The sequence below is a fragment of the Drosophila yakuba genome, chromosome 3L (genome assembly GCF_016746365.2).
Source record: "Drosophila yakuba strain Tai18E2 chromosome 3L, Prin_Dyak_Tai18E2_2.1, whole genome shotgun sequence".
Taxonomy (NCBI): domain Eukaryota; kingdom Metazoa; phylum Arthropoda; class Insecta; order Diptera; family Drosophilidae; genus Drosophila; species Drosophila yakuba.
In genome coordinates this window covers 7,481,381-7,506,674 of record NC_052529.2, presented here as the reverse complement: position 1 = coordinate 7,506,674, position 25,294 = coordinate 7,481,381, and the positions used below count along the sequence as shown (strand labels likewise).

Below are 25,294 nucleotides of genomic sequence, written 5' to 3'. Positions count from 1 at the left end.
ATAAATAAAAACGAAAACCAGTTACAAGCCGCCGTTGTTGCTGTTATTTCTCATGTTATTTATAGCTAATTAATAATACTTATAATGCAATTCAACAATATAGAATAGAAAGCGCAGTCTGCGATATAAATAAAAGCCCAACAAACAATTTACGGCAATGCAATGGCCGAGGGATTCAAAACATGTTCGCAAGTCACGCTGCGAAAATCGCTAAATATCTTCCTGTTTAATCATACAATAAATCATCGTTGCATGTTGCGGCTTTTTATATTGCATTAGCTTGTGATCTGTGTGAAAACAAGTTCTAAATTCAATGGAAATTCAAATGAACGGCTTAGAGCCCTTCTCGGCGCTTCTCAAATGCTTAACGTGAGAGTGAAGTGCTAATCTGACTTATGATACTTTCAGATGTCATAATGGCGATATTAATGTATATATACATACTATATATAAAACAATATTAACAGCCTAGAACAGAGAGCTTTTTATTAGCACACCTACTGAGCGAGTGGCTAGTAAAACCCATTCTGCAGCGCAATTTCTCGATGCCATAATTAATTGATTGCCGCCAGATAGTTTCTCCATCGAGTTTCCCGTTTCTCGGAATGCATTTGCAAGCCACCAGTTGACCCTGGAACCCATCTGGTGATGGTACACACTACTCACAACTCACAACTTACAGCTCGCACCCCACAAACAAAACAGTTGGCTAATTAAACGAAAGCTTCCTCTGATCAAACATTGATTGTGCATTAAACTGCTGGCCAAACAAGCAAATATTCGGGCCCAAAACAAAGCCCACTCGCCGCCCAACAATTGTGGACAAATTGTGGGTGAATTAGCGTCTCGGCCTGGGCACAAGTGCAAATATTTGTATGGGCACAAAATGAGCTTGAATACGAATCCGAATCCGAATCCTAAACTGAACTGAATCAAAAATGTAACAGATTGCACTGGGCCACACCTACGAGCAAAATATAAAATAAAATCAAGCCAAGGAGGCTGGCCCACCACGTCAACCCTCGGGGCTACAACGCGGATAACTTTGGTGGCAGGAAGCGACTAATTTGAGCCACCCTTGTGGCTGGGCAAACACCTCAGCGCAGCAGATCGAACAAAGCCAAGGCCAGAACAGAAATTGGAGTTGACATGTGTATCCTTTTCATTAACTCGCGACGCCATCGCCGACAGGCTGTGTGGTCCTGCGGCATATCCCGTCCAAATGCTCTGCGCAAAGGCAACTTTCAACAAGTCGGAGGTGGTTTTTGGGTGCTTAAAACTTTTTAGTACCCTGTGTGTTCTTTAAAGGATCTCAAGTCCTATATTTTATATTACATTTATGTTATAAGAGTGATATAGTTCGACTTCCAAGCCAAACTATCCACACTAAGGTACATACATAATTATTCAATAAACATCTATCATATCTGTTTCTGATTCCAAGCAACCCAGCATACCCTTTCATACTCCCACTACCCACTCGCTTGAAATGGCCAAAACAAAAAATCTAAAATTGAGTTGTAACAGGGCGAGTTCTAGCCAGTTGCTCCGAGGACGAGTCGTCGAGAGCTGTCAGCTCGAGCTGGCGAACTGATGCCCACTGACAGCTACACACACCCCCTGATCCTGTCGCCCGTTTTAAAGTGTCCTGCGGGTGGTGGGAGTTGCTTTGGATTCTGGACTGGGGATATACGCAATATTTGCCATTTGACGACCGCAAATTTGATTGCATTTCATGGTTTAGTGGCGCGTAGGTACAACAACGAGTGGAGAGGCTGTGGCAACAACCACCGCATTTATTAAAACATAATTCAAAAATTTCGACAGCCCTTGAGCTGAGCAACCAACCACCAACACTGAAAGACCAACAATACAGGGAGGGGGAGACAACAATGCCACATCATTCTGATGTTTAAAAATTTGATTTAAACACTTTAAATTGGATTATCCTGTAGGCAAATTTTCTTCCGTTCACACTCTTCTCTTTGACCGACGTAATTGCGACATTTGTGTGTGGGTGGATGTCTCTCAATAATGACAGCCCCTTTAGAATTTGAGGTTTTATATTTTTTCTATTTGATATTTCTACAAGGCGTAAGGCGAAGGGTGGGGAAAAAATGATGAGAGGAGCCGGAGGAGGAACGCGGGCTAATAATGACACTTAGTATGCGGCATGCAACGTAACATCCGACCAAGCACGAGCCATCATCGTCGTCCTCGCCATCGCCGCATGCATTTAATTGCCAAAAATAAGAGCGGCAACAAAAAGCAGCTAGGCAAACAGCAACATACACTCGACAAAACCACAGAAAAGCGTGTACAATGTGCACACATATAGGGCGTCATTTTCCAAACACACACAAACAGAAGCACAAAAACAAACAAGAACAAACAGCAGCGGTAGGACACATAAAGTAACGCTCAAGTCGACCCAAATGCATGTGACATGCCAAAACAAAACCACCGAAAAAATACCCACAAGTGGGGAGGCTCTAAGCCGCAATTTTGACTATCAGATACCTCGCAAAATCATGTGATTAAAAGGGGTAAAAAAAATGGGTTTTAGGAAACTTGTGTTGCATACTTGAAGGTGCTTCTTCAAGGATCTTTGCAGATGTTGTTGCGTCATATTTATTTGGTAATAAGATGAACCTGTGTATTAAATGTATACTCCGCGAGTCTACCCCATTTATACCCCTTCTTTCAAAGAGCAAAACAAGAAACAAGGATCCAGGCAGTGCGAATCCTCTGCACGAGTCAATGAGGCGTCAAACTTGCTACGCGCCACGAAAGTTGTAAAATTTTACATGGCCCCCGAAGAAACACAGGTGCCCACGCCAACACCCCACTGCTCCCTACCGACACTTGAACCCCCCTCCTTTGCAGCACCCCCTCAACTCCAACCCCCCCCTAGTCGTGGAGAAACACACACATGTGCTCTTAATTGCATAAGCCTTGAGGTAGCGGGTTGGTTGGTTGGTTAGCAAACGCAAACGCAAACCGAACGAAACTCATAAAAGCCAGCCGCAGAAATCAATAAAACCAAGGTGGCACCTGGCTCAAAAGCGGTGGAATCCCCGCTACGCCCCTCTTTTGCCGGATTAAAGTTTAGAATGTTTTCCACACAAGCAGACAGGCAAACAACAACACAAAAGGTACGCATTATGGCCACATATCAAAGCTGGCTCTCACTCGCTCTTTCACTTGGCATTACCACCGCTGATTGCAATTAACAATTGCCGCGATTTAATCGAGCAATCAAAAGCGTTTGTCATTTACCTGTCAATGGCAATTTTCAATGATCCAAAGTGAGTCTAATTATGCGATAGATAGATGGATGGATAGCTTTGGCTGCGCACATAAATGATGTCGGCTACCTGGCGTGTTATTTTTTGACAGTTCCTTGTTAGATGCAGCTGCAAAGATCTGGAGATTGTTTCGGATAGATAGTTGGTGTATAGAATGAACGGGCGGGAATGAAAGCCAGCTGTCTGGTTAGCCAAGATGATGGAACACGTGCGCATTCGTAATTAAAAGTTGTAGAATTTCTATACCCATTACCCCAAGCGGTTTACGTGGAATGCAAGGTGCTCTGGAGGAAGAAAGTATCTGGCAGATACATTTCCAGCATTCAAGTAATACCATCTTAAGCACGCTGCCTTCCTTCGACTACGTTTGCCATTAAAAAATCTCAGCTGTTAAGTCTTTGCCGGATTTTCACATTCGTTCGCGAGACAAAAGGAGTTTTCATTTCGCGACCATTTGGCAGCATCAATAAACGCAATTTTTATGGCCCAAGCCTTGTTAATTTTAGACAGCTACAGTTGCGTGACCAATGGCAGGACTTTCGTTTTGTAATGAAGACATTTTTCGTTGGGGGGCAACCAGGAAAGGCGAAAAGGGTTGCGGCCAGCCCTTTTACTCGGGGGTTAAATGAAGTCGAACGCGGCTTTTGGGCAAATGAATTGGCCGCGTTTGTTTCGGGCTTAGCGGGAATGTCTTCGACGAGGCATAAATTGCCCAAAAAGGGTGAGGGGTGAGGGGTAAGTCTTAGGGCTAAGGCCAAGGCTCATTTGGCTACGATACCTCTCAAGTGCCATATTTCTTTTGGCAGTTAAACGCGGCTCAAGTTCAGACTGCAGACTTCTCCGCGCACTCAATTGTTTTAATTTCGCTTATTGCGCTTTGCCGGCGCTTTAATATTTCAGGATTTGGCTGTAAGTTTTTTTTCCGACATTTATTACGCATATCGTGCGTTGCCGCCACCCACTTCATATATATATAAATAGTATATCCCAGTTCTCTATTAATGTTTAAGTGGCAGTGCGTCCCTTTAGGCTGGCAAACTCGACAAAACCCGCGCTCGTGCCAGCTTTTCTCTTTTTTTATTTTTTCTCCGTGTTGTTGGGGGCTCGTAACACCATAAGGAACTCCCATTGTTGCTGTTTTTGATTTGCCTGAAAGCCTCGAGAAAGCGAGACGACTCCGGCAAATGCTCATATTTTGTACGGCCGTGTGCGTTCCCGGAATTCCCTTTTGCGTACGTGATCAAATCAACTTGAAAGGATAATATTCGCCGCCTTGTGTGTGCAACTCTCAACTGGCTGTACTGGCCTGATTGAGCTTGGCCCGAAAAAACCAGTCAGACTTAAAGCTGCAATTTACTTTCGAATTTATTCATATTCACACTTGCAAATGAGCCCGGCAAACGCCTGCAGGCTCTTGAAGTGGCCATCAAGTGAGCAGTGTGAGAAGCGCATAGAAAGGCTTTAAGCGGAAATCGATAGTTTGGACTTTGCTGTACGCGATAAGGAAGCGAAGTTTCGAAACTTCTTTCGGTTCGCATCTAGTTATCAGCGTACAAAAAAACAGAGTCTGCCCTTTTTTCGACCTCTGGCACATGTCACTGTAATCCGCAAGGACAATATTGAAAAGTAATAACCCACAGGAACAACACACAGACATTCACTTACTCACCCTAAACTGGATTGGATCGCTGTGATGAGGGTGTCGCAAAGGGTAAACCGCAAGTTGAAAAAACATGCGACTATCTTTTTGGCCAGAACGCCGCGCATAACGACTGGAAATCCTTTTAATTCGCGACAGCCGTAAGGACAACAAAAAGAGGCGGCAAATGAAATGAACGCATGGATATCGAAGCAGAAAACCAGAAAAATTGGCCACGAAGTGCCAGGGAAAACGTAGCGCCAAATAAGATCGCGTAGCTGCCACCAGAGTCAAAAGGCCCAGAGTCAAAGGGCTTCGAAGAAGCTGGGACGTAGGCCCAGAGAATGGAGCAAGTGAAGCATGGAACTTCGATGTGGAACTTCGCCATGTGGAGCTGGCTGAGCCTCTGCCCGGAGGCAGCTGTAACGAGACGACAGCGAGAGCTACACAGAGAAAAACAACGAAACTTGGAGCTTCAGGAAGTATGGAAACATCAGTAAGTTTAACAACCAAGCAATATAAGCTCGAACTTCAATCATTAGTTGGTTGTAGCAGTAGTTTAGAAATAAGTTACACCATTGGAGATATATTTCTATATATATTTATAGATATTTCTTTCAGTGCCAGAGCGAAAAGTAAGTCAATTTCGACCGCGGGCTATTGCTTTAGTTGATGAGCAGGCGTTGTTGCCCCTGAGGAAAAGTGGCGAAAAGGGAAAATTGTGGGACGAGGACTAGGACAGGGCACTGCAGTTGTATTGATTTCCCTTTTTCCTTTTCAAATTTAGGCAAACGAGATGAAGGAGTGGGTAGAGTGGATTTGGGAGTGAAATGGTTCTCGAGATTGGAAAAAGCAGTTTAAAGTTTAAGTTTTATGGCCAACGGAGGAGGTGATGGCCAAGGGGTTGCCGGCGCAGTTGATCATGATAAATCAATGCGTGCAAAACGCACACGTACGCGGGGCGCACCACTACACACGCACTTCCACACACACACACACAACACACACATACTATAGCGTGCCGAAACGTGACGCAATTTACTGCCAGAACTTGACTTAAGTTCGCTTTCGAACCTCCCCCAACCCACAAATGTCTTTCACCCTCAAGTTTTAGAGCACAACCCCACAAGGATACGAATCGCTCGTTCGTCTCTCTCTTTTTTTTTTAGGAATAACAGTAACAGTTATTTTTTTAAGGTTTAGCTTAAGCTTTTGTGTAAATAAACGACCACAGTCGAGCCACCGCCCGGGTGCCCACCCTCGCACATTAAAAAAAGAGCCCGAACTCGAGCCATTGGCAACTCCAATGGGCTGCGGGGCTCTGGCTCGTTTCGGGCAATTCATTCATTCAATTTACGCGACACCCCTTATTGAGCAAGTGATGAGGAAAGTCCTACTCCGTCGCCCGCGACTCTTTTGGTAATTTATATGGCCGACAGTGAAACGTGCTTAAGGCGGAAGGTCTGCGAACTAGCCGGAAATATTCCTCAAAATCAAATGAAAAACTGACATCCTGAAGAACTGTATAAGGATTTCTGTAAAACAAATGTGTAAGATTAGAGTTTATTTTACTAAAGAGAGTGGTAGAGACTCATATCCTTGTTATTTCCCAGCTTTAGAGTCCTTAGCCAGAGTCCACTGTGTGAGCATGAAAGTGTGCTACATGGGACGCAATACTTTAAAGTTGACTCGCGCTCGTGGAGTGCGCTTTTGACTTGCAACTTTGGCGAGTGGCATTTAAAGACAGTCGCTGCTGAAATTGTTGCTACTGCCACTGCTGTTGCTGTTACTGCTACTGCTGTTGCACGTGTTACGCGCCACAATTGCGGCCACGTGTGTTTTGATTTGCAGCGAGCGCTTCCCACTAATTCCGGACCCTTTTCCGAGGTGTGGATCTAGGATTAGACGACGGAGTGCCCTCCGGGCACATGATGCAGCATTAAATTGCCGCATTGTGTCTGCCAGGCGGGAGATTCTCCTTTCTAGTTTCCTCCTGTATTCCGTTTTGCTTCTTTTTTATTTTTGTTCGTTTTTTGGTTTTTTTTTTGGTTGTGTTGGGGCAGCATTTTTATTTGATTAGCTTAGCGCAAAAGTCCTGCGGCGACGTGTGGCCGATGGATTTGATGAACGGCTGCCCAGGACTCTGGCACACTTGATTAGTTGCCCGGACTGCTTTTTAAGCTTAGTGCGCTGTCAAAATATTTTTAGTAATAAATTCTTTTTAGCATTACCGCTGAGGAAGTGCCGGCAGTTGAAGGGAAATTGAATGAGACGCTTGATAGAGAAAACTCACATAAATTGTGTGTTTGCCTTGGCGATAGGTATCTAGGAAATAAAACGTGTTGTAAAGACAACGGAAATTCACCGATGTTCTCTGGAATAATACTGTTATTTTTCAGAGTTTTTATATATATATTATCTTTTTTTCACACTTCGTACGTGGCAAATTTACTGCTTAAGTTGCTGGATATTTCAATTGATTGTAGTCAACAACCTACCACAATCGCCAAGATCGTATTCAAATTGTTTGCCCTCTGACTCCGTCAACTTGACTCGGCTCGAAAAAAATCATTTGTCTCAGACAATTGCCGGGTCAACGAACCGCCGCCGGTAGCAAAAAACAATAACACGAATATTTAAATTTGAAAATGCCAAGTCACTGCGCGCTAAACACCCACGAGATTCAAATTGACCAAAGTAAAACTGATTTTAAGCGCCATTTAATCAGCGCTTGCAGCCTAAGCTTTGTTTTTAATTTGTCTTGAAATTAGAATTTTAAATGGTTAGCTGAGTATTTGTATGTGCCGGCAACACATTTTGCATATTCAGATCCAGATACAGATACAAATATAGATACAGATACAGTTGTGAGGAGGCCGGCACACGCGGTGTGACGTCACTAGCATAATAACCGAAGGCACATGCACGTTAATTATACGCCATGTAGTACGCGGCCATCGCGCCCTCTCACTCGCTCGCATTGCAAATTATTAATTTTGTGTCTGCGCGCTGTCTGGGTCAGCAGAAAACGGCTGGCACAGCAGCTACCGCTCAGCATAATTTAATTTTGATGCACGACGTCGCTGAAAGCTGAAAGCGGGAAAATGGAATGGAATTGAAATTCAAATTTCAGCTGCTCGGCTGCTCAGTTTGCCGGCAAAGACGAGAAAAAAAAAAAACCAAGCAGCAGAGCTCTGTGTGGAAAATGGAAAAATTTAAATGCGCGCCACACACAGACACACACACACACACACGTATGTACAACTATACAATTTTCGCGACTTGCCACTTGGCCATAGCATACCGCGTAGTGGCATCCCGCTCGCACAGAGCGACGGCAACGCCAACTGGCCACTTAAACTATTCATTTATACAAATTAATTCAATTATGCGTATTACGTACGCGTTTGTAAAGCGCAGTCGCCGGCATCTCGCTCTCTCACCATCGACCAGTCTTAAGTCAATAGGCTATACACTGCGAGAAAATCTAGCTAGCTTCGGTCTATGGAAGTAACACAATATGTCAAAGGAATAAGCTGATTTTAGACTCCAAACTATCAAAGAAGAATTTATGTTATATTAAACATCTTTGGACTATAAAAATCTCGTAACTATAATATATTTTATAATTTTTGTACAATAAAGCTTCTAAAAACAAGAAAATAAATAGTATTAACCAAAAAAAATATTATAAGTTCAATGTATCCCATAACCTGTATATTTCCATTATATAAGTTATAAGTTATAAGTTTAAACAATTTCATATATTGATGAAGTTTTATATATAAGAACTTTTCAGATCTAAAGACCTCTTTTAAGTTTTATAATTAATAACTTTGTAGATGAAAATACCTCTTTTAAGTTTTACATTTAATAACTTTTAAGTTCTGAAGACCTCTTTTAATTCTAAGTTCATTCTGTGGTCCCCAAGTCACAGTCCCAGTTCCCTTTACAATTTCTGCCCGCGTACGAAATTTCACTTAAAGTTAATTGTTCAAGTTCAAGTTCAACGTAACATAATAATGCCACACACACAATCCACACTCACACACACACTCACTCACGCGGCAGACTGTTGCATTCGGTGCTCGGATTGTGGATTCCAGGGACGTGGCAAGGGGGGGAGCTCCGCAAAATTATAATAAATTATTATTCCTTTTCGTTTGATTTTTATGCAGATTTTTAGGCGCTTTCCGCTGCTGGGCCTTCGCCACTCGGTCGGCGGCAGTTGTTGTTGTCGGCAGTTGCCAGTTGCCAGTTGAATGTAGTGAGTACTCAGATTTCAGAGCCTCTGACTTGCAATTTGTATGCCTGGCTGTTGCTGCTGCTGCGGGGTTACTGCTGCTGCTGTTGATGTTTCTGGTGCTGCGAGGACACAGGAAACTTTTGTTGCATGAATGGTGAGCTTTTGTGGAGATTAGTCAATGGTTTTTCGAGATGATCGGTTTTGTAATATACGCATTTGTCACTGAATTTAGTCGGTGAAATGAGCTGAAACACCCAATCGATGTGAATTAAGAATAATGAGCGTGATTTCAGGAGGTTCTTATAACCGTACATAAATTGAATTCCTTTAAAATACATTTAAGAATTTTATTTAAATCGACAAATTTCCTTTTCCGATTTTCTGACGATGAATATGAATATTTTGGTCAAAACAATGCAAAAAATCATCCAAATATGAAATTGTATACCTCGTTGAGCTTCTAATTTTATGCCTAATCGATTAGAGCTTGAATTTTGAAATTTAATTTTTTTGTCATTTTTTGCACATTTTTATGATGTTACCCCTTGCCAAAAAGTCGAAAAATGTAAAAAAAATATATTTTTCACAAACCTTTAAAAAGTGATTAGGATGGATATCTAATGTTAGCAGATGCAAAAAAAAACTTCTTACAGCTGATAAAAGTTTAATTTTGCACGCCAAAAAGTAAATTTTTCATTATTATGTACCAAATTAAATCTCTTAGTTTTTCTAATAGTTACAAAAACGAAATAATTACTTGTTAAATGAATTTGGTTACAGTTTCGTCAGCTTTTATCACTGCAAAACTTATACAAATTCCGAGCTCATATAATCTCAACGCAGGAAGCTCTGAATGTTTCTGTTAAATACTCGACTTCCTGCCACTGGAAACTTCGGACCACCAGACCAAGTATAACCTGCCAGGAGCTCCAGACAACTGGCTGACTTTGGCCAGCAAAGTCCCGCAGGCTTTTGTCAGGCAATTTGAAAAGCGAAATGACGACGAAAACAGTGCAACAACTGCAACATCAGCAGCAGCAACAGCAGCAGCAGCAACATTGCCAACCTGCAACGTTGTAGGCCATTTGATTAACAAATGGGCAAACGCAAACGAAATTGATCGAAATTCGCCAAAGGAATACAAGAAGACAAAGTTGGTATGACCAATGAGTGAGTGCGGGGAAATGGGGGGAAAATCGTTGAAGGCCTAGAAAAGCCAAAGTAAATTATGGCAAACAAGTTTTGGCCGGCGGGCAACAATTTTGTCGCTGCTGCTGTTGCTGTTGCTGCTGGTGCATCAACTGCAGTATCTACGGGATGGGCAATATCTCGGGGATGGGCCCAGAACAGCACTAAACATTCAGATAGAATCACTAGAACCTTGTCGATGTCGTCGTTGTCGTTGTCGTAGTCGCCGCAGACGATGGAGAAGAGATTGCAGCAATTAACGCTAATTAAATGCGCTTCAGTTTATGTTTCATGTGGCGATATTTCAGTTGTCTAGCGCGATAATTAAATCGCTTGGATCCATTTGCATAACAAATTTGCTCGGCCGGCGCGGAGAGCCAAGCTTTGCTTTTCTTTTCCTTTCCACTAAAAGAAAGAGTTTTTTAACTAAAAAAATAATAAACAAAAATATTTAAGGTATAAGTATCTAATCTTAATTATAATCTAAGCAGTGTAAACCATTATGTTTTTATGACAAAGCTTTACATATTTTACAAAAGAAACAGTACTATAGATGTAGTTTTTGTATATCCTTGAAGCACGATTTCTTAGCCCCAAATTTTAAGTACGATTATTAAACTTTCGTTTATTAATTAATATATTTCAGAGCTTCCACACTTTTTCCAAGTGTTTTCTCGCTGGGGTGGCCCGCCCTCGAGCGTTTGAATTGCAGAAATGCAATTGCAGCTAAAATGAGTTCAAGTCCGCGTCTGTCTGGCATTTGTTTGCCATTTGGTCACTGTCTCGGTTCAGATCCCGGTCCCCCGAATCCGTATCCGAATCCGGATCCGGACTTGGTTCGGGTGATGATGATGGTGGTGGTGGTGGTGGTGGTGGCTCAGCACAAATTTTCACTTTCACTTGGGCCGTCAGTTTTGCTGGCTAAAGGCGAAACTTTGTTGGCTGGCGCAACATCCTTTGCATACGGAAACAGCCGCACGACACATTGTCCTCCATTCAACTCTTTGGTCCCGCCCCCTGAGCCCCACAGCCACGCCCACCGCCGCCCCTCTGGCGGGGTCCTGGAGGGGAGTTTTGCCAACCTGACCGAAATTCCAAATGGCGCGCACGAGCGAGACAGCAGCTGTGCTGCGCTGCGATGATGACGTCGCCGGTTGAACGCCGCTTGCATTCCAAAGATGGATTTTAATATTCTGCATGTGTGGAAAGGTCGCTGGCCGTTCCCGGTACACGGACTTTCCCAGTCGATGGTAGATGGTAGTTGCTGGCTGGTGGATAACAGTTGGCTGGTATCCTTTCTGGGCCGACACACCCCGCCTTTTTGTTTCACTTTTTTTTCAACGTCACCTTGATTTTGTCTGGCAATGACCATGAATATATAGATATGCGATAGAGCACCAGCCATGTTTAGCCCACTTTGCATTGGCACAAAGTTGAGGCATGCATAGGAAATTGTCTGAGGCATTGGCTGTCTCACTTCGAGATACATTCAATTTGGTACACATTGTAAATGAAAGATTATGCTATACAAAATATCTTTAATCCATTCTCATTTCATATACACTTATTTTCCCGGCAACACTTATTTAAATTACAAGCTAGTTAATGCATAAATAAACTTAATATATACCTATTAAAATTTTTTTAAATTATCTGAGTTAAAGCTTAAGCTTATCACTAGTTTACCGAGCTAAGCTTTATTCTGCAGGGATTTTATCAGCTTAGCTAGTGTCGCCCCACCAAACTTGAGCCATAAAATCTGCTAAAATGCTTGAAATAATGAGTTATGCAGATGGCTTGGAAGATATTTTTAAAGCAGCCACAAAACCACGAGCCTGGGACATGATGCTGGGTCAATTTGTCGCTGTGAGTACACAGATTTGAATTGCCTCGAAATATGGAAACAAAGCCACAAAACCGGACAAAACAGGACATGGCCACACAATAAGAGCGAGGCGAAGCGGAAAAAGCTCGAAATTAAAGTTAAACGCTCCAAGGATGCACGACTGGAGACCAAAGCGGATACACTGAAGCAACTGAAGGAACAGGACAAACTGACCCAACTGGACAATGGCCATTACAGGATGGGCGGCCATTGCGAGACAATGGAACTTAATATATGTAAGATATAATAACTTCCGGTAATTTCAATTTTACGAGACGGAGATGAAGACGTCGTGCCAGGCTTTGTTCGCAAGCCCCGAAAATCTGAAGTCCATATATCATAGAGAACTTTCTTATTTTTTTTTGTTATCTGCTTGGTTAGGGGATTCCCAGCCACTTGGCTGACCATAAACTCCGAGATGAGGGCATAGGCAAATGAAATGTGTAACGTTGCCAAGTTTGAAAAGCGTGAAAAATTCAGGGCGGCCGGCCAAAAAAAAAAGTGCTGGAAAAATACGATGTAAATATATATGTATGTATATAGGGAAAAGTGCACATGTCGGGGGCATGACGAAAGCCCAGGTCGATGCGATGCGATGCGATGGCTGTCAGTGGCAAGTCAACTTGGCCAAGTCATTTCTGCCATTCGGTCGTCGTAGAGCTTCTGCCTCGACACTAAGAAGCAATAAACCTAAAGGGAAATGTAATAAACGAGAAAATCTTGTACGTGACCGACCGCATCGGGGATGTGGATGTGGATGTGGATGTTGACTTGCCCAAGGATTCAGCTCCTTGTGGGGGTTGGCAAATGGACTTTTGCCGGCGTAACCAAAACAAAAACGAACGGTGGAAAGTGGAAAGTGGAAGGCGGAAACATTTTAAAGCGTACCGAATAACGAATTTTGAAAAAAAAAATACATATATATAAACGGAACAGAAACGTACTCCTAATCGATAGCGTGTGTGTGCGTGGTTGGAAAATAAGAAAATAAGGAGCATTGCCCGAAATCCCCACTACTTAGGCACAATTTGGATGGTTATGGCCCACCAGAGACCAAAATCGATTTCAGCGAACCGTTCAAATTCTACGAATGAATTTTGTTCGTTTGGGCGTTAAGCAAAAGTTTTCCTCTTTTTTTTTTCTTTTTGTGTTATTTTGACTTCTGGGTTCTTGGCCAGCATCGCTGATAAGAAGGTAGCCAGTAGTCTTACGTGGAAATCAAAGCCTGGCGAGTGCAGTCTCCTTCTGGCCATATGGCAGCTGACCAGGCCGAGAGGCTTAACTGTGATTTCTTTTTAATGGCGTGACACTAGACAACGGCCAAACCCGCCGAATCGAGCAACATCGAGTTGCAACAAGGCTTAATTACTCAGCTGGAAATCGTTCATCGGCGCAGTTTGGCCAACTGGCGATCTTCGGGAACACCCAGCAGGATCTTGGCCAAGTCTTGGCCAATTGGCTGATGTGGCCGCCGAGATTTGCATGTGGCCCCCCAGGGGCCGAAAGCACAGTAAAAATAAATCCATTCCAGCGACATTATACGGTCATAAAAATTGTAGAACTGAGCTGGGGCTAAATCGTCATAAGGCGATTTGTACAATGGCTTTCATTAAATTGAAGCGCATTTTTAATAAAGCGTAAAAAAAGCAACACGAAGAAACAGAAAACTTTGCATAGGAAAATGGTGAAAAAATGCGGGAAAATGGGCGCAAATGGGGGAAAATGGGGGAGTGTGGTGCTTAGCTGCCGCGACAATTTTAATTTAATGATGCGGACTTAGTCCTTGTAATGGCCAGTCCGCGTGTCCTTTGCGCTACGTTTGTTAAATTAACAGCCGCGTTTGTCATTTCCCTGATACGATTTGAACAAAAAAAAAAAAAAAACGGAAACACAAATCGACGAGGCAACATAAAAATAATAAAAATGAAAGAAACAAATAAAAGCATATGGACTCGAAGTTGGGACAACTGCGAATTAATTTAAATGATTTTTATGATGTCATTGCGCAACTGAGACGATTGCATGGCGCCTCCCCAACCAACAACAAAACAACAGGCAACATTTTTATATTTCTTTGCCTCATTTTTTGTATTTTGTGTGGTAAAAATGCCGAAAAACAAACTCCCAACTGGCCGAGTTGCCCTTTGGCTGATGGTGCGATGCTTCTGCTGCTGCTGAAGTAGCTACGAGCGGTAACGAAATTCACGGTAGGAGATAAAAATGTAGCAAATCGAAGCAACGATCAACAACCGGAGGTGATGAGCTGAATGCTGGAGGTTGAGGATGTGGATGAGGACCTGGACGAGGTGCACCGCATCGAAAAACCGCGACGGCACTGGGTTTCGGTTTTGGTCTCGCTTTTGGCTTTCAGTTGGCTGAAAACTGAGGAGTCGAACCAAGCAATTGGATGTGCCGACTGCCTCGGGAAATTTTGGTTGGTAAGTGAATAATAAATGCTCTTTTCATCGGGGAAAATAATATAAAAATTAGAACTTAAGTATATGATTTAGCAACTGATTTTACAACTAACAAGTTTAATTAGAAAATTCCTATATTAGGTGTACTTTCAATAAAGTCCTTTTCACTTAAAACCCATAATTTGTTTTTAATATATATATTTTTTTTTAGTACTAAAGATCTGAATAATTAAGGCAACATCTTCCGAGGGTATTCGTTCAAAAGGTCTGCGAGGCGAACGAAGCTGAGACAAATGTGATAACCACGCAGCGATACGAGTACCCGTACTCCACAGCCCCCATCAACTCCGCAGACTCTCTTCCGCAGCCTGGTCTTCGTCCATCGTCCATCGCCCAGAAGACACGACGCCAGAGGTGCAGGGCGAAGAACTGTAGAGGATCGGGGGGAATTTATTGTCGATTTGGCGAGGTGTATCGACAAGGCAACTGCTACTGGGCACACACACGGCCGCCGAATGCAGAATTCCGAATTCAAGCTTCAGAATGGAGCAGAGTAGAGAAGAGTGGAGCAGAGTAGAGTAGAGGAGAATGGAGGTGAATGGCGGGTCCAGAATGCTCCTGCTGCCCGATGATATCGCCAATCTGCATCCGCAGATTCCAAGGGGAGTTGGACGAGGCGGGGTGCCTGCCTACCTTGTGCTGAGGTTTTAATTTGTAGGATGCAGTTGCTGCTGCGCAGGCAAGCCAAGGTGATGAGATGAAGTTGGTGGCTGCCTTTTGGCCCGGCCTGCGCACAAGTTGGCTTAGATGTGCGCACTGATAAGCGGACCGTGGTCCTTATAGTTGGGGCTCCCTGTAAAAAAGCGGGGCTCCCGGCATGATAAAGGCACCCCCCCACCCCTTCCCACAACGAAAAGTGTGGATTATTTCATTTTGCTACGTTTTGTAGCCGCCTCTCCACCGAAATGCTGCTGTTGTTTCGTGGGGTAATGAATAAATTTGCGCAATTTGTTAAGTGAATTCCTTTGTAGCGCGATTTTTTACGAGTTCGTTCGGTGAGCTCTGTGGCGCTTTGATTTTGCGGCCACGAGAAGGCAAGGTGTGCTTAATTCAGCTTAGAATGTCGAATAGCTAATGAAGATCAGTTCCCAGGTGTCTTTGGACATTGTGTGGTGATGGAAAGTCAGAGGTGATAGTTTTATTTCGAAGAACCATAGGACTTTTTACGGACTTAAAACGATTTAAAAAAGTTTTCATTTAATTGAATAAGAAATGAGTAAAAAATCTGTAGTTGCAATATTTAATAGAATTTTATATTCACAGGTATCGTTTAGGTATTTTTGCCTAAATAAACTGGTGTTCCAAACTACTTCTTCAATTTCCGACTTGCATCTACTATCACAGCTGCTCATTCGGCAAGACATGTATGGCACCTCCTCAGATTTCAGCCCTCTCCACTGTCTTTCAAACATTGCAAGACATTTAAATGCATTTCCTAATCACACAACCTCACCACACGTTCGCCGCACTCGAGACTTAACCCTTTGCCGGCATTTGCCATAAAATCTCGGCACTTCCGCTGCCAACAAGAATACGAGAATACCCGTACACGAAACCAAAAGCGAAACACAAGGGTGCATCGAATGCTCTTCCTGCAACAATTTCCGCTTTGCTCTGCGCTGCCGGCAAAGGCTAACAAATTCAAATTAGAAAATCCCAACATAAATATCTATGCATTCTCGTAGCTCCGGTTATATCGTAGTTCGCCAGCCGAACAATAGATGTCGCCGGGCTGTGATTGCAGCTCCTGTGCATGTGCACATTACTGCGAAGGGTTGCAAAATGCACCCTCATGTGGCAATAGAGATGTTCGAGTGTATGTGTAAGCCGGTCGGGGGTATCTGTGTCTGATTTTGGTTGGAATTCAAAAGATTTACAAATACTTGTGCACTCCTTTGGCAGTTGCACTTAAGCAGGATCCTCTTTGGCCTCTTCGGCAAAACCGTCTTAAGTGCAACCCCCGTGGCCTGTGCTGCTACTATGTTCCTCTCTCTCACATCTCGAAATATCTCGAGCACAGCAAACGTCGAAAGTTGAACCAATAAAAATGTACCTCAAAGTCGGTGGTTTTTTAAAGCAGTATACTTGGAGTCAGCACAAAATTGTTCACCTCTTCACTTGGACAGCTCCCTGTTATCCTTGTGCTCGTCGCTGTTCTCCTTCACTTTATTTTTTTTTTTTTTTTACAGCACCCCAGCGTCTTGTCATGAGCGAAATGTTTGTTTTGTTGTGTTCTCAACTGTATTTGTCTTTTCATTTTTTTCTCGGCTTTTGCATTGCTCGATTTTTGTTTATTTCGCTGACGAGGCAAAAGCGGCGAACGCCACAAAAATTGTCAATATAGCGCTGGGCAGAGAGAAAGACTCAGTGGCGGCATAAAATATATGAAAAAATTTGGAAAAAGGATAGTAGAGTGTATCGACTAGCTGCTACTCGGTTCTGATACTCCTTTTAGAATTTGTTGCATACATATTAATGGCTTAAGTGCAAAATCTATGAAAATTATAGGTTAAAATGTGTTAAGTTATAAAAACTACAACATAAAAATAAGAAATATGTTTTTTTCGATAAAGAAAGTACAATGAGCCTTACTTTATACTTCTCATCTTGGCATTATAAATCTATATATCTCCATACTTTCTATGCATAAGCTGCACCAAATTCGGCATACTCCTAGGATCCAAAAGTAACAGGTACTAAAATCACACAGCCACAACCAGGAGGCAAAAGACGCACCCACATTACGAGGTACTGTGGATATTTTATGAGTGGGTGGCCGTTGGCGAATGGAACGCATCGAAGGGTTAACAATGGCGCTCCTCCGTCCAGCTTTTCCACAGCCATTTGCTGCTGATGCGGCTGACTCTTCTGCTGTCATATGCAAAAAACAAAAAAAAAAAAAAAACAGAAACAAGACGGGGAATTGGAAATGGAAAGTAGAGTGGGTGGAATTGGCGGACGTAGAGGGTTAAGGGCGACAGCGAGGACAACAAGGACAACAAGGACAGCAGGCAAGCAACACTTTTGATAACATTTTATTACAACGTACTCGTAGGTGTGATTTTTATGGTTTTGCTATGCTCAACGGATTTTTTACAGCTTCGCCCCACCTCTTGTTATCGTTGTTGTTGTCTATGCTGATTGCATGGGTTATGGAGAAAGGCCAAAAAAAAAAAAACAAAAAAAGCATAGATAGAAAAAGGGTTCGCCTTGATTGGTGGGTGGGTGAATGGGTTAAAGGACAAGCGGTTGATAAGAATCGTTCATTGAGTGAAATTAAAGTGATTTCTGCCGGGGTCAAAGAATAGAGCTGCAAATGGGTTTATGCGAAAGTTAAAAGAAGCGTTGAAAAATAAATACCTAAAGAGCAATAAAGTCATTATCGTTATCTGTGATAGTAACCAAATCGATTGGTTGTTTAACTGTTGCAGAGTTTTCCTGAAACCCCCGGAGGCGACAAATACTTAAAAAATTCTTTCATTAGTTTTGCACTAAAAAATGCACTAAAAATTACATAAGTTACTATGATATCCAATTAATACTACAAGCCGACGAACCTGCAGTTTTTCTTTAACTAGTTTAACCAACTATTGACATACTCCAGTCAACGCACCAGTTATCATGTCAACAGTTGATTTTCTCGTCCCCATGTAATTGCAAATAGCCGTGTTACTGTTTTCCATCACAGACAGCGTTTTTTGAACCATTTGATATTAATATTAATATGAATATGAATTTAACGGCTTTTCACCCAACAACAATGCAGTCAACGAAGGCGCAACCCAACTGAATAATTCATATGCCTAACAAATAAAAACCGAAATAAATTATAAGAAAACACGGGCGACCAGCGCGAGCAACAACTAATTATTCATTATTTTGTACGAGATTTGCACATTAAGCACACAAAAAATACAAAAAAAAAATACAGAAAAAAAAGGAAACTCATAAAAAATGAGCTTGACCAAATGCGCCACAGCATCGGTGGTCTCTCTCTCTAGTTTAGTGGGTCAAGAAATCCAGTTTATTAACATTCAAATTAATACATACAAATGTCGTCTCTGCGTTTATGGTGCATAATAATTAGCCGACATCGCTCGACTGGCGCTAATATGCCGCCCGTTTGGACCAAGGATAAAAAAGAGAAAAAAAAAAAAACGAAACGGTAGCATTAGCATAAAATTAGAATTTGTAATTGCGGCGGCGCAACAGGCTGCAAATGGGGTTTCCCTGCAGCAGAGATGCCCTCTCCCTGCGCGGAGATTCCCCTCGAGTCACTGCCCCTTGTGGCATGCGCCGCTTAATTAAAATGCAACCTCGGCTAGACGACAGTCGAGTTTCGCCGTGGCAAACAACAAGGAAGCGCCTGCGCAAAAGGACAACGCGCCCAGCTTTTGAATTATTCAAATGGCACTGCGCACAGCCTTTTTGGCGTGTTGACTTTTTGATTATGCGCATAATTTTTTTTGGGCCAGAGATCCGTTTCATTCAGTTTTTATTTCGCTTTTATTCTGTTTTGGCCCTCTGTTATGACAGGCGTGAGGATGCGACCGAGGGGCACAATAATTAAGTCATGCCAATTTGTGAGCAGAGTCATTGCGAGCAGGTTGCCCCACACAGATGTTAATGATTACCATAAAGATATTGTGTAAGTCGGCGGCTTCGAAGGGTAAAGGGTATTTCCGAAACAGGATTTAGCTCAATCTGAGTTAAGTGTGGAAAAAATGAATATATTACTTTCAGGCACTGCAGCTGAGTGCGCAGTGTATTTACCTATGCTAATTACATGTTTACATGTTTAAATATATCTTTCATTCAAAATTATTCATTTTTAGTAAGCAATCTTTTTGGTTTAAGTTACCTTCTGCAAAAATGCCCTAAAAAGGGCAGCTATGGGTAGCACCAAGTTATCCCTCTTTCACCCAAACCATATAATATCCTTTAAAACAATCTTGATGTCTCCCGTGCAAAGTAATTCCAAGACCCCGAATTTCCCCTTCGGCTAAACCGGAAAATCGAATCAGCTCTCGATGGTGGGGCTGCTTCTGTCGCTGCCACTGCCACAGCCACTGATTCGATTTCCATGCAATTTTTGAATGAAAGTGCGGGGAATGTCATCCATAAACTATGCCGCCAGGTAAAAGGTTACCCACCAGAGTCCCCAAAACCCAGGCCCCCAATCTACTCGGTCGTTTCTCCATTGAAATGGAACTAAGCTCGAGCGCTTGTCGCACACGGCGACATTTGCATGTGTAAAGTCATAAATAACGAGACAACATAACACTTAAAGCACAGACACAAAGGCACATACACCATCACACATGCACACACACATAGGGGACATATACACTGGGGACAGGACCTCTCGCTATCGAGATGCGATATATGACAGGAGTCCCGAAAATGCATGAGCTACGGCGAAGTGGAGACCTTGTTTTGGGTCCCCGGGTAAAATGCTCGGTTTCTCTTGGCCCGAGCTTATCAACTGCAAAATAAAAAGAATTTATTTCTGTTAGGAACTTTGCTCGCGGGTTATGCAAAAATTTGCAAACGGGGTAAATGGTGGGGCATAGAGAAGGGGGAAGGCGGGCATAAATAAAAATAAGTAACGAGCTTCACACAAATTGATAAAACAGTGAAAGAAAATTGCCGCACAGCCAGCCAGCGCAATCATAAAAGGGAATGAGCCAGCGATTGGGTGACTTTCAGGTGGAGTTTTGTCCACGTCGAAAAAAAGTAGAGAGAAACCACAAATATTGAACAAAAGGCGTACGGTGGAAAAATGTTTGAAATTGAATTTGATAAGAATGGCAGGAAATAAAGGAAATTAGTGCACAGAGAAAGGCTGAAAGATAAAAAACTATGACTAAGAGAATAACAGCATGAGAAAATATAATTTAAAAGCCTTAAAGCCGGTACTTAAAAAATCTAAAAAAATATGGTATATTATAATGCTATACCATATAGTTAAGTTTTTGGGATAATCTTTATAAGAACCCCAATACGCGTTTGCATCAAGTACAGCTTGTAACAAAACACCAAAATTATAACTTCCTTTCATACTTTCTTCAAGAAGAAAATTTGAACATAAACCTATTTTGCATACCCCTAACTTCACGACACAGTAGCAATCAGCAAAAAAAAAAGAAAATGTTCGAACTGCCCCCCGGTTAAATAATGAAAAATTGAAAAAAGCAGGACGAAAATAGAATTTGAGAAAAATAGAAAATTCGCTACAATGGTACGGGGCGAGGGAAATAAATTAAATTTTCTAAACGATTGTGCTGCGGAGCACCCAAGGCAGAACTAGAAATAACAACACATTCATCGCAGTTCGATGTCCTGGCAGGTTCACAATGGGATTGGGATTTGCATACGCGAATTTTGCGACTACCGACACACACACACACACATGAGGGGAAAGGCAAATTTTCTTCTTTTCACTTTTCTAATATTTTCCTTTCTACTTACTTGCGTTGCCTGCACTGTGTCTCGAATTACGCAATAATCGCGATAAAGGATTTGGCAAGAGGTAGGAAAATGCGTTTTGCATAAATTAAAAATTAGCAAGGACCAAGGAGCCAGAAGCCAGAAGCACCCCGAAGTGCACCCTTTTTCTTCTACTCAACCTCGGGCAGTCAAAGGTGACGCATTTATGCATAAATTAAGGATCAATACCGCGAGCCTACTCCTTTGCCAGGGAAAATTTGCATCACAAAAGGCGTCGAGAGACCTTTGCCAAAATAGGCAAAAAAGGTTTGGCGAAAAAGACGCGAGTTTTCTTCAGCTCGGCGGTATATAATAATAGGTCATCCATTAGAGCGAAAGGAGCAAGTTCCGGCTCGGATTGTGTTTTTCTTTCTCTTATTTTTTTTTTTTTGTTGGATTCCTCCCGGCTGTTGACGCTGCCTGGCAAAACAGAGCAACCAGTGTGGAAACCAGAGGGAGCAACCCCTAAGACGCCCCGAAGTCCACAGATTAGCAACGAACCCGAGATCACGACCCCTCGATCTCCAACTCGATTTCGGGTCGAGATCTGCTTTGATGTCACATGCAGTGTTATTTATTTGAGGCGGCATTTGATTTGCATGAGAATGAAGAAAATTGATATTTGGTCTCCTCTCGGTTGTCTAGCCAGCGTCTTCTTCAATTTTTCCAACCCGAGAACAGGACGCACGTGTTGTCCCGACCAGAAAAGGGGTGAGATCTGTAAGGGTTGATCCTTTTGCGATAGCGATCGCACATTGTGAAAATTATGCAGATGAGGGAACCTTTATTTTGCGCAAACGGATGAAGATGAGTATTCAAATGGGCTGAGGCATCTTCGCCCGGGTGCCGAAGGGTTGATTCTCATTTCGATTCCTCCTCGATCCGATCCTCTGGGTAATTTGCCTATGCGGCTGAGCTGGCAAGAAGATAGGGCAAGTTGGCATCTAATGGGATGACATCTGTGTGCGCTGTTCGCCGCCGAAGGGTGTTTTACTTTGGTTTTTTTTTTTCGACTATCGCTTTTTGCATACTATTTAATTTTCCCAGGCCCGTCAAGGGGTTAAGTCCGAGGCGAAGACGATTTTTCTTTCCCATGGAAATGCTCGTCTTGTCCTGAGCACAAAAGACAATATTGATCGTCTATTGAAGATGAAATCAACTATAGGAAACCCTTTTTGCATGCCATAAAAAATTCAAATTAATGTGAAATTTGAATGTGCAAATTCTGAGCAGCAAGAAGATGTTCGAGAAGGGTTACGCATACCAATAGATAAAAACATTCGCCAAATTGATGATCACTTCAGGAATTTCGCCAAGAGATGGTTCATATTTTTGTAACGAACTTTTCGGAGTAATTCTCACGGTGGATTCTGGGGCCCGGTTCCGAGGAAAGGGTTTGGTAGCAACCCCTGGTTACTTGTAGACGCCCCCGCCTGCCAAGTCAAACAAGGCAACACAAAGGCAAATAATAATTTAAAAGGTTTTGTTGACGTTTCGAACTGTGTTGTTGACTTTTGCCGCGCGCGAACAAAACAGCAACAGAACTCAACTCAACTCAACTCAACACAACTCAGAAATCAAATAGCAGACAAAAACTCAGACTGCAAGTGGTTGAGACTGAATATTCGTAGGATGAGAGCAGGAAGTTCGGAGGTGGAAGTTCAGAGGGCACCACCAAAAATGGGCAAACAAACGGCAGCAAGTGCGCAACTCCCTCGAAAAACTCCACTTCACTCCACTCCACACCACATTCATTATGATTATTTGCGGTGAAATTTTGCGGGGTTCTTATTGGATACGGAAAGGATTAAAATTAGGCGAAAAGTTTGCTGCAAAAGCCCTTTGTTGATTAACTTTTCATTTGATTTATTAAGCCAAATAAACAGCGGCACTGCTTAATGTCGGGTCATGAACCCCTCTACTTACAAGTGACTCACAGATCTCTCGCACAGCCTGACCATCATCCGCATCCACATCCCCAGCCAGATTCCAAATCAGAATCAGGCGGAGATCCACATCCACATCCCGGGCAATACCAAGTGCTTAGCGCGTTAAAAGTCGCGTAGTAATTTAACGACGACGACGTGTTGTTGGCACACGCAGATTGCTATCTCTTAGGTTCAGATACAGAGTGCCACAAGCGGATCCGCGATGTGCGGGTGTTGCTTTGATGGCCCCTGCGACAATTAGCAGGCCTACACTAGTCAGCAGGGTTGAGTCGAAGAACAAACTTGGAATCTAATGCTGCACTTAGAGAGCAAATCATCGTAAGTATTCCTTTTAAACAAATACTTTGAATTCTTCTACTAAATGTTGATATCAAAATTGATTCCTAAAGAAACTACCCCTTACAATCTATTATTTAAAAAGCAGTGTCTATATACGTACATTTGATAAGTATTTTATATTTTTCACAGTGCAGTTATATAAATTGAAGATCAATTTACCTGCACCATAGTGCTGGGTAATTCGAGGGCATTGCCTTTGGCAGGAACCAAGCAGCACATCATCTCTCTCAGTCTGGCCGCCATAAGTGGGTGTCGCCCGTACCGTACGCACCCAGAAAGGTGTAAATCATGATCATGTCAATCAGTGGATCGGCCCATCCTTATAGTGCACACCTCGCTGTGCCCAGCTTTGATTCACTTTTCATTCACCATTTTAAAGGGTACCAAGCAAACGGGCAAATAAAAGGAAAAACGAACTGTTGCAATTGTCGCGCCTACTTGAAGACGAAGATGAATCCAGACGGCCACGAAATGCGATCGTTTTGGTCCAAAAAGAAAACAAAGCCTGGCTTAATGATATCCGCCAAGGCAAAGGCTTGTGGGCTGCCACACAGCGAGAAAATATTACTAGTTAAGGACGAACACTAATTGTGATAACACAGATGAATGACTCATAAAAATACAAACATACATTGTTTAAAAATTTAATATAAAACCAAAAAAGCTCTGAAGAACATACTACAATTTTCTTCCTGTGCAGAGACTCTCCTGCCAGTTGGCTGGCTTCTTTTCCCTTTTTTTTTGTGAATGAATGCCAGACGGCGAAGAAGTTGTAATGATCATGACTGCGAGATCCATTCATGAAGCTCGCCCTGGTTTTGGGATCCCAGTTTGGTGCCTGTGTGTGGCTGTAATCAGTCCACGCAATAAAAAAAATGTTTGCCAACCCGGCTTGATTCTTTTTATTGGCTTGCTTTTGGGGCCTTTGCATTGTGTTGGCTGTGTCGTGTGGGGCTGCTTTGAAGTTTTTGCTTTTTGACAGATTTCGAGGTGTGTTGCCAAGATCTCGTCGTTGTTGCCGTTGTCGTTGTTGTCGTTGTCGTTGTCGTCGTCGTTGTTGTCGATTTTGTAAAGCTATAGCTTTAGCTTTTCCTGCGTGGCAGTCAGTCAGTCAGTCACTCAGCAAACTGAGCAAACTGAGCAAAAGTCTGAGGCTGTCGAAGTCTGCGTCTGCGTTGGAGCCCAGCCCCAAAAGCTGTCAATTAAATTAATTATTATTTCTGCGTTTAATGCAAAACTGTTGCATGCCGAATGCAACTAGCAAAGGTCGCTCTCAGCTGGTTAGGCCAACACCTAGGCCCAGTTTTTCACCTTTTTTTTTTGTTGGTTCTCCACGTATCAAATTTATTTCGGCTGGGTATGCCAAAAGTATGTCAAGCATTTCAGGCCCGCTTAATTTGTTAGTTTTTTTACAGTTCCTTTTTTTTTTGTTTTTGGCTTTAATTAATTGCCAACCGCTGACATGTGGATGGTTCCACTAGAGCACAGAAATTGAGGGGTTGATAACAAGCGACACGAAAAGTTTTTGGTCTAACAATAGGCGAAGGCAAAATGCTCTGAAATAATGAAAAATAAACATAGGGATTATTAAATAGATAAAAAAAATTACTTAAACTTTGAAAATGCTAACTTTTGTAAAGATTTCTTGTTCTACAAGTTTTGAAATATAAGAATATATTTGAGTTTCTTAAATTCGTATTAATAAGTTATGAAATCAATATACATTTACCTTTTTACTTGTATTAAAATATATATATTTTATCAGTATTTCTTG

The 25,294-nt window shown here is 42.4% G+C and overlaps 1 long non-coding RNA gene across 2 annotated transcripts in view; it reads left to right on the top strand.

Moving 5' to 3' along the window:
* The first annotated feature begins 9,146 nt into the window (after nucleotides 1–9,146).
* Nucleotides 9,147–25,294, top strand: part of LOC120321403 — a 59,698-nt gene continuing 43,550 nt past the window's right edge. Inside the window, exons 1-2 of one of the 2 annotated variants that reach the window (XR_005561005.2) lie at nucleotides 9,147–9,347; nucleotides 9,974–11,021. This is a non-coding gene — a long non-coding RNA (uncharacterized LOC120321403). Of the gene's footprint in view, nucleotides 9,348–9,973; nucleotides 11,022–25,294 lie in introns of those variants that run through there. The other variant, XR_005561006.1, reaches the window with a different exon arrangement.